The sequence below is a fragment of the Lissotriton vulgaris genome, chromosome 6 (genome assembly GCF_964263255.1).
Source record: "Lissotriton vulgaris chromosome 6, aLisVul1.2, whole genome shotgun sequence".
In the NCBI taxonomy this organism is placed as follows: Eukaryota; Metazoa; Chordata; class Amphibia; order Caudata; family Salamandridae; genus Lissotriton; species Lissotriton vulgaris.
In genome coordinates, this window is record NC_141694.1 from 1,784,869,196 (window position 1) to 1,784,878,536 (window position 9,341).

Below are 9,341 nucleotides of genomic sequence, written 5' to 3' on the forward strand. Positions count from 1 at the left end.
GGGAGCGTAGGTGGGGGCCCCGGAAGAGGGGGTCCGGACCCTCACGGACATCGATTCGCCAAAATGTTATGGGTGACAAAAGCGACATGTCACTCCCTTTCACACCCAGTGGCATCACAGGTGTGTCTAACCTTGGACTTTCGACGGCCTCTTATTTACTGCTTGAGGTGTTATGGAAAGAGCAAGAAATGGAGACAACAGAAAAGTAAACAAAGCTCCATGGGCCCTCTTTAGTTTCTGTTCTCTCTGTCAGTCAGTCTATCTCTCTGTCAGTCAGTCTATCTCTCTGTCAGTCTCTCTCTCTGTCAGTCTATCTCTCTCTGACAGTCTATCTCTCAGCCAGTAAGTCTCCCAGTCTCTCTCTCTCTCTCTTAGTCTCTCTCTCTGTCAGCCAGTCTCGATCTCTCCCAGTCAGTCTCTCTCTCTCCCAGTCAGTCAGTCTCTCTCAGTCAGTCATTCTCTCTCTACCTCAGTCAGTCTCTCCCTCTCTCTCCCTGTCAGTCCCCCTCTCAATCAGTCTCTCTCTCTCTCTGTCAGTCTCTCTCAGTCAGTCAGTCTCTCTCAGTCAGTCAGTCTCTCTCGAAGTCAATCAGTCTATTTCTCTCAGTCAGTCAGTCTCTGCCTCTCTCTCTGTCTCTCTCTCTGTCAGTCAGTATCTCTCTACCTCAGTCAGTCAGTATCTCTCTACCTCAGTCAGTCTCTCTCTCTGCCAGTCAGTCTCACTCTCAATCAGTCTTTCTCTCTCTGTTAGTCAGTCAGTCACTCTCTTAGTCAGCCAATCTTGCTCTCTCTCTCTGTCAGTTTCCTAGCCAGTCAGTCTCTCAGTCAGTCAGTATTCAGTCTCTGAGTCAGTCAGTCAGTCAGTCTCTCTCTCTCTCTCAACTCTCTCTCTCTCTCCATTCTCTCTCTCAACTCTGTCCACTCCATCTCCACTGTCTCTCCACTCTCTCTCCACTGTCTCTCTCTCTCCACTTTCTCTCTCTCGACTCTCTCTCCACTATCTCCCTCCACTGTCTCCCTCCACCCTCTCTACTCTCTCTCCACTCTCCCCCACTCTCTCCCCACTCTCTCTCTCCACTCTCTCCACCCTCTCTCCCTTCACACTCTCTCTCTACTTTCTCTCCTTTCTCTCTTTCTCTCCGCTCTCTCTCTCCCTCTCTCTCTCCACTCTCTCACTCCACTCTCTCACTCTCTCTCTCACTCCCTGTCTCACTCCCTGTCTCACTCTCTTTCCACCCTCTATCTACTCTCTCCACCCTCTTTCTACTCTCTCTCCACTCCCTCTCCACTCTCTCTCCACTCTCTATGCACTCTCTCTCCTCTCTCTCTTCTCTCTTTCTCTCCACTCTCCACTCTCTCTCTCCACTCTCTCTCTCTTCTATCTCTCTCTGCACTGTCTCCTCCACTGTCTCCCTCCTCTCTCTCCCTCCACTCTCCCTCCACTCTCTCTCCACTCTCTCTCCACTCTCTATGCACTCTCTATGCACTCTCTATGCACTCTCTCTCCTCTCTCTCTTCTCTCTCTCTCTCCACTCTCCACTCTCTCTCTCCACTCTCTCTCTCTTCTATCTGTCTCTCCACTGTCTCCTCCACTGTCTCCCTCCACTCTCTCTCCACTCTCTCTCCGCTGTCTCTCCACTCTCTCTCCACTCTCTATCTCCTCTCTCTCTCTCTCTCCTCTCTCTCTCCCCACTCTCTCTCTCTCCTCTCTCTCTCTCTCCACTCTCTCTCTCTCTCTCCACTCTCTTTCTCCACTCTCTCTCTCCACTCTCTCTCTCCACTCTGTCTCTCCACTGTCTCTCTCTCCACTTTCTCTCTCTCTCTCTCCACTGTCTAGCTCCACTCTCTCCACTCTCTCTCCACTGTCTCTCCACTCTCTCTCCACTCTCTATCTCCTCTCTCTCTCTCCTCTCTCTCCGCTCTCTCTCCACTCTCTCTCTCCACTCTCTCTCTCCACTGTCTCTCTCTCTCTCTCTCTCTCTCTCACTCTCTCTCTCTCTCCACTCTCTCTCTCTTCACTGTCTCTCTCACCACTTTCTCTCTCTCTCTCCACTCTCTATCCACTGTCTAGCTCCACTTTCTCTCGACTTTCTCTCTACTCTTTCTCCACTCTCTCTCTCTACTCTCTCTCCACTCTCTCTCTCCACTCTCTCTCCCTCCACTCTCTCTCCCTCCACTCTCTCTCCCTCCACTCTCTCTCCCTCCACTCTCTCTCTCTCTACTCTCTCTCCACTCTCTCTCTACTCTCTCTCCACTGTCTTTCTCTCCACTCTCTCTCCACTCTCTCTCCACTGTCTCCCTCCACTCTCTCTCTCTCTCCACTCTCTTGCTCACTCTCTCCACTGTCTCCACGCCGCTCTCTCCACTCTCTCTCTCTCCACTGTCTAGCTCCACTCTCTCTCCACTCTCTCTCTCTCTACTCTCTCTCCACTCTCTCTCTCTACTCTCTCTCCACGCTCTCTCTCCACTCTCTCTCTCCACCCTCTCTCCCTCCACTCTCTCTCTCTACTCTCTCTCCACTCTCTCTCTCCACTCTCTCTCTCCACTCTCTCTCTCCACTCTCTCCACTGTCTTTCTCTCCACTCTCTCTACTCTCTCCCCACTCTCTCTCCACTGACTCTCTCTCTCTACTCTCTCGCTACTCTCTCTCTCCACTCTCTCTAAACTCTCTCTCCACTGCCTCACTCCACTCTTTCTCCACTTTCTCTCCACTCTCTCTCTCCACCCTCTCTCTCCACCCTCACTCTCTCTCCACTCTCTCTCTCTACTCTCGCTCTCTACTCTCGCTCTCTACTCTCGCTCTCCACTCTCTCTCTCCACTCTCTCTCTCCACTCTCTCTCTCTCCACTCTCTCTCTCTCCACTCTCTCCCACTCTCTCTCAAAAAGTAGTGTGCGTTCCATGGGCATCCGCAGAAATGTTTCCGGGGGGCACATTTTTAACTTCATCTCCATCCCCCTTGCACCCTTCTCCCCTCTGCCTTGCAGCACCCTTCTCGCCCTCCCCCTTGCACCCTTCTCCCCCTCCCCCTTGCACCCTTCTCCACCTCCACCCTGCACCCTTTTCTACCTTGCACCATTCTCCCCTCTGCCTTGCACCCTTCTCCCCTCTGCCTTGCACCCTTCTCCTCTCTGCCTTGCACCCTTCTCCTCTCTGCCTTGCACCCTTCTCCCCTCTGCCTAGCACCCTTCTCCCCTCTGCCTTGCAGCACCCTTCTCGCCCTCCCCCTTGCACCCTTCTCCCCCTCCCCTTGCACCCTTCTCCACCTCCGCATTGCACCCTTTTCTACCTTGCACCATTCTCCCCTCTGCCTTGCACCCTTCTCCCCTCTGCCTTGCACCCTTCTCCTCTCTGCCTTGCACCCTTCTCCCCTCTGCCTTGCACCCTTCTCCCATCTGCCTTGCACCCTTCTCCCCTCTGCCTTGCACCCTTCTCCCCTCTGCCTTGCACCCTTCTCCCCTCTGCCTTGCACACTTCTCCCCTCTGCCTTGCACCCTTCTCCCCTCTGCCTTGCACCCTTCTCCTCTCTGCCTTGCAGCCTTCTCTACCGTGCACCCTTCTCCTCTCTGCCTTGCACCCTTCTCCTCTCTGCCTTGCACCCTTCTCCCCTCCCCGTGGCACCCTTCTCCTCTCCACCTTGCACCCTTCTCCCCTCCGCCTTGCACCCTTCTCCCCCTCCCCGTTGCACCATTCTCCCCTCTTCCTTGCACCCTTCTCCTCTCCACCTTGCACCGTTCTCCTCTCTGCCTTGCACCCTTCTCCCCTCTGCCTTGCACCCTTCTCCCCTCCGCCTTGCGCCCTTCTCCTCTCTGCCTTGCGCCCTTCTCCCCTCTGCCTTGCACCCTTCTCCCCTCTGCCTTGCACCCTTCTCCCCTCTGCCTTGCACCCTTCTCCTCTCTGCCTTGCACCCTTCTCCCCTCTGCCTTGCACCCTTCTCCCATCTGCCTTGCACCCTTCTCCCATCTGCCTTGCACCCTTCTCCCCTCGGCCTTGCACCCTTCTTCTCTCTGCCTTGCACACTTCTCCCCTCTGCCTTGCACCCTTCTCCCCTCTGCCTTGCACCCTTCTCCTCTCTGCCTTGCAGCCTTCTCTACCGTGCACCCTTCTCCTCTCTGCCTTGCACCCTTCTCCTCTCTGCCTTGCACCCTTCTCCCCTCCCCGTGGCACCCTTCTCCTCTCCACCTTTCACCCTTCTCCCCTCCGCCTTGCACCCTTCTCCCCCTCCCCGTTGCACCATTCTCCCCTCTTCCTTGCACCCTTCTCCTCTCCACCTTGCACCCTTCTCCTCTCTGCCTTGCACCCTTCTCCCATCTGCCTTGCACCCTTCTCCCCTCCGCCTTGCGCCCTTCTCCTCTCTGCATTGCGCCCTTCTCCTCTCTGCCTTGCGCCCTTCTCCCCTCTGCCTTGCACCCTTCTCCTCTCTGCCTTGCACCCTTCTCCCCTCTGCCTTGCACCCTTCTCCTCTCTGCCTTGCACCCTTCTCCCCTCTGCCTTGCACCCTTCTCCCCTCCACCTTGCACCCTTCTCCCCTCCGCCTTGCACCCTTCTCCCCCTCCCCGTTGCACCATTCTCCCCTCTTCCTTCCACCCGTATCCCCTCTGCCTTGCACCCTTCTCCTCTCTGCCTTGCACCCTTCTTCCCTCTGCCTTGCACCTTCTCCCCTCTGCCTTGCACCCTTCTCCTCTCTGCCTTGCACCCTTCTCCCCTCTGCCTTGCACCCTTCTCCCCTCCGCCTTGCACCCTTCTCCTCTCTGCCTTGCATCCTACTCCCCTCTGCCTTGCACCCTTCTCTTCTCTGCCTTGCACCCTTCTCCTCTCTGCCTTGCAACCTTCTCCCCTCTGCCTTGCACCCTTCTCTACCGTGCACCCTTACTACTCTCTGCCTTGCACCCTTCTCCCCTCCGCCTTGCTCCCTTCTCTACTTTGCACCCTTCTCTACCTTGCACCCTTCTCCTCTCTGCCTTCCACCTTTCTCCCCTCTGCCTTGCACCCTTCTCCTCTCTGCCGTGCACCCTTCTCCTCTCTGCCTTGCGCCCTTCTCCTCTCTGCCTAGCGCCCTTCTCCTCTCTGCCTTCCGCCCTTCTCCCCTCTGCCTTGCACCCTTCTCCCCTCTGCCTTGCACCCTTCTCCCCCTCCGCCTGGACTCCAAAACGTAAGCTGATCACTTTCTTCAAACAAAATAATTTTGACCTAATAGACAAGCTTTTTATTTTTAGTAAATGCATGGCAGGTGCTCTACTATCAGTTTGCAGTTTCCATCCAGTATCCATATGTACTCTGGCCATACTAGGAAAGTGCCACCATCCCAAGCCAAGGATACACACTAAATACTAAGAACTACCAACAATATATCGCCCAAACAAGGGTGGGCAGAGAGCACATCACCCTCACATGCATTCATGTTTTAATGAGGCTGCTTTTCTCTCACAATAAAATTAATGTTTGTACAAATGCCATTTTGACACCTCTATGTGCTGTACATAACGATTGTCACTGTAACTCAGCTTACTGAACTCAGAGGGAAGGTTGACTTGGTACACCGAGAGAATAACAAATGACTTGGAGGACTTAAACAGATGTCAGGGTGAGCATGAAACGGACTACGATAAAGCAAGCACTTAAAATTGTATTTTGTTTAAAAGAACCATGACTTGTCGGAAAACACAGTTTCTATTATGTATGAAAGTTCCTAAAAATGTCAGAGAGTGATTACAAACTATATTACACGGGCACGTATGTTGGAGGAAGGACCTACAGGCTGTCTGAACAGAGATCAGATAATCTTCCTTTCCTTGCAGGCCCGTTATCCCATTCCACCGAGACCTCTGTTTCACCTTTCAACAATAAAAATCACTGTCTCGTTCCTTGTCCCAAAACTTGGTGGCTGAGGAAGTGCTTCTGCATCTGGAGCGTTCTTTCTAATAATTATAATTCACCATGGGCCAACCTGTGCACAAGGCACACAGCAGATCACTGCGTCGTCGCCACATGCCAGCATGCCAGCTCTCCACATTTACCGAGGCCCACTCAAGAGGGGTGTGCAAATCGCTTTCACTTTCGCAATGTTAGACATGCGTAGTCGAGCTGGCTGAAATCACCCAGAAAAGGTGAGCATGCTTTTAAAATGCTGATGTGGAAACACAGAGGCAGCATCAACATTGTAATTGTGTCTTTATATAACTTGTAGGGGAGGCAGGGAAGCAGTTTTTAAGGGTGCCACAATCACATTAAGAGGTCCCCAGCCCATGCAGGCCCCCAAACCCTGAACTCCCCCCCCACCCCCCCTCACACCCCTCACCCCTCACCCCTCACAGCCCTGGCCTCCTCCCTTCTCAAAGGAGTAGTGCCCTGAGGAGAATGCACTATCTCAGGGCCCCCACCCCCTCCTCTTTCCGGGCCTGGCTCGTGGCTTTGACTGAAGAGAAACATTGGAAGTTGATACTTTGTTTCTCTTCAGTCAAAGGTCAGCAGCACGAGGAGCAAGGAGCAGGCTGCAGGCAGCAGCAGCTGCTTTAGAGAGAGAGACACAGCTCTCTACCGGAAAGATCAGCTGAGGGGCCCCCTTCATCGACTGGAGACGTGGCGGCCCCTGGGGTTTGGCGGCCCTGTGCAGGTGCACAGTTTGCACATGCCTAAGGCCGGCCCTATGCAAATGAGGACATTCCTTTGACTCTGCGCCCGAGCCATATTGCAGACATGGGTGCAAAATCAAAGAAGACCGCAGCAGGCGCACTGACAGTGTGCCATTTAAAAGGTGGTGCACTATCAGTGCGCCCCATGAGAGCAGGCCTCTGCGGGGAAAAGGGGGGTTCTGTGGACCCCCCCAGACATCCCCTTGCAGGCGGGTGCAGTAAAGGGATCTCTAATCCCCTTGGAAAGTGCAGGCGGGTGCCGCCTGCACAGTGAATACACAGAGCAGCTGCTCTGTGTTTTCACATGAATGCGCTGCCCCCAGGGCATTGTGGGTTCACCATAATAGGGTGCATTATCATTGTTTGCGCCCAGCGCACCCTTTGCAAGGTGCGGCGGGCGCAAACAATGATAATGTGTAATACGGCCCCGGGTGAACAGCTTTCATACCTGTGGCTCGTTAGGTCAGCGAACATGATCAATAATTGTAGATCCTTGACCAGGAAATAAATGTTGATGAGGTGCAGGGATGAGAAATGGGGGAGGGTGATAAGAGTAGAGAGTGAGGATAAAAAAGATGAAGGTAAGAAAAAAGAAAAAGATGGATAAAACAAAAGAGTGGTAAAGGAAGAGGTGGATGAATTAAGAGCAAGAGAGTGGGTAGAAGGGAAGAGAAGAAATATAACATGTTGATTAGAGAAGAGCATGAGGGTGACGAATGTTAGACTAGAGAAGGCGAAGAGGATGGTGTTATAGGTGACTCTATGATGAAACATTTTGAAGTGGTATTAGCCATTGAATACCACGGATCACATGATCAATTTCCAAGCACGCATATTCTTGGCTGCAGTGCACAGAGACCTTACACTGCCGCACACAGATGAAACAAAAATAGGGGGAACTTTGGTTACAATAGTAAGGCGGAATTACCAAATTCCTCCAATGTGCCCGGGCTAGTGTTAAATTAGTGCTGGGCTGTGCTCAAGGTATCCCATATGTCCCTGTGGTGTTTACACTGCTTTCTGTAGCTGTGAAAGAGGCTTTCTGAAGCTTGCAAATATATTTGCTAATATATATTTCTTTGAACAATTGCTCCTTCCCTTGGAAAATTAGGTGCATCCGACCTAACGTTGTGTGTGTTGCGAAAAGAAGATAATTCACAGGTAGATCTTTCAGAATATGAGAGTGGAGTTTCATTAAAAAAGTATTTCAACTATAATTTAAGGGACATTTCTAGAAAGAGGTAGGATGATAGCATCAATTAAACATCACATCCACGTAGCGAGGCAAACTGAAATGCCTTTATGTTCTTGCATTCATGCTTAAGGGCTGGTTTATGTTTTTGAATCATAGAGAGTGGGTCTATCTAGATTAATTAATCATGACATTGTTAAGTAAAGATTCACATAAAAAATAAATCAATTCACTGAATATTTTCGGTCGCAAAAGTGGGGAAAGAAGCAAGGAAATGAGTCCCCGGAATTACCTTCATTAAATGTAGTTGTATCAAAAATTAAAGGAACATGATAGTGCCTCATCTTGCATTTGAACATTATTTGGGCCCATCCAATTTCTCAAATATGTTTAGTGCTGTGAAGCATGAAGCATACATTCTGTCACATATTGAATACGTGTAATCCTCAACAACGCACTCATCGGCATTTCCCTCACAACGTTTCACAAAGGTTCCTGCTCACCTGTTGATGGGCGGTTCTGTGGAGAGATGCCTTGTACCTGCAGAACGATTCTGTTCTTGAGGTTTGGTGCTGTTTGGTCACTGAGGGTTATATACCTCACATATTTCCTGTTTGGTGATTTCCCGATTATGTAAGGGGAACTAAATTGCCCTAGAGAGCGAGCACAAAACACAATGGAATGATGTCATCAAATCCAATTCTAAAAAGCGTGTTGTTTATTGTAATAATTACGGCGACAGACTGGAGGGCTCCCAAAACAATGCTTCGGAACCGGTCTGACAGTGCCTGTCTATCCCGGAAGGGCTTGGCAGCCGAAGCCTGAATTCGGGATGTCCCAGCTAAGGCATGCATTCATGTTTAAACGTTTGTTTCCGTCCAATAGCGAACATTTCCCACATCCACCAAGTGGTGTCGTACGTGTATTTGATGTCTTACCTGTAAAGAAAATGGGTGTTATCAAATATATGTGAGTGCCTGTATATGTTATTTGTACTTAAGGTTGTGGAGGGCTGGAAAGAGTCAGAGAGCAATTTTGGTGAAGTTTGAGCTCTCAGCATTTTAAACTATAGGGAACATGTATAAAGCTTACTAATCTCAAAATAGATATTTAAAGTATTTTTAATTTGATTAATTAACTAGATTAAAAAATGCTACGGAACTTTTAAATTAATTGAAATTAAATTTGCAATTAATGTAAATATAATTAATCAAATTACAATATTTTTCCAGAAGGTCAAAATGAGAAAAAAAATTGACACCTAAAATAAATTAGTTTACTTTTGATCATGCATTGATGATTTTGAAAACTTAAGTATAGAATTTGTTAAAAGAGCCTACTCACCGTACCAGAAGTACGGTGAGTACAGCAGGGTTTCGCTAAAGTTCCCGGCGTGTTTCAGGCTCATCTCGCCTTTCTTCAAAAGGATGGCAACTCCCTGTACTTCTGGTTGACGCTGCCTTGCTGAAATAAAGAATAACACATCGTGAGAGGCCATCCAAGTGTCTGGTGTTATCT

The 9,341-nt window shown here is 50.5% G+C and overlaps 1 long non-coding RNA gene across 1 annotated transcript in view; it reads right to left on the minus strand.

Annotated features, from left to right (window-relative positions):
* Positions 1-8,464, minus strand: part of LOC147709483 (uncharacterized) — a 29,631-nt gene extending 21,167 nt beyond the window's left edge. The window contains exon 1 of the long non-coding RNA XR_015296698.1: positions 8,327-8,464. This is a non-coding gene — a long non-coding RNA (uncharacterized LOC147709483). The remainder of the gene's footprint in view (positions 1-8,326) is intronic.
* Between the last annotated feature and the right edge of the window lie 877 nt (positions 8,465-9,341).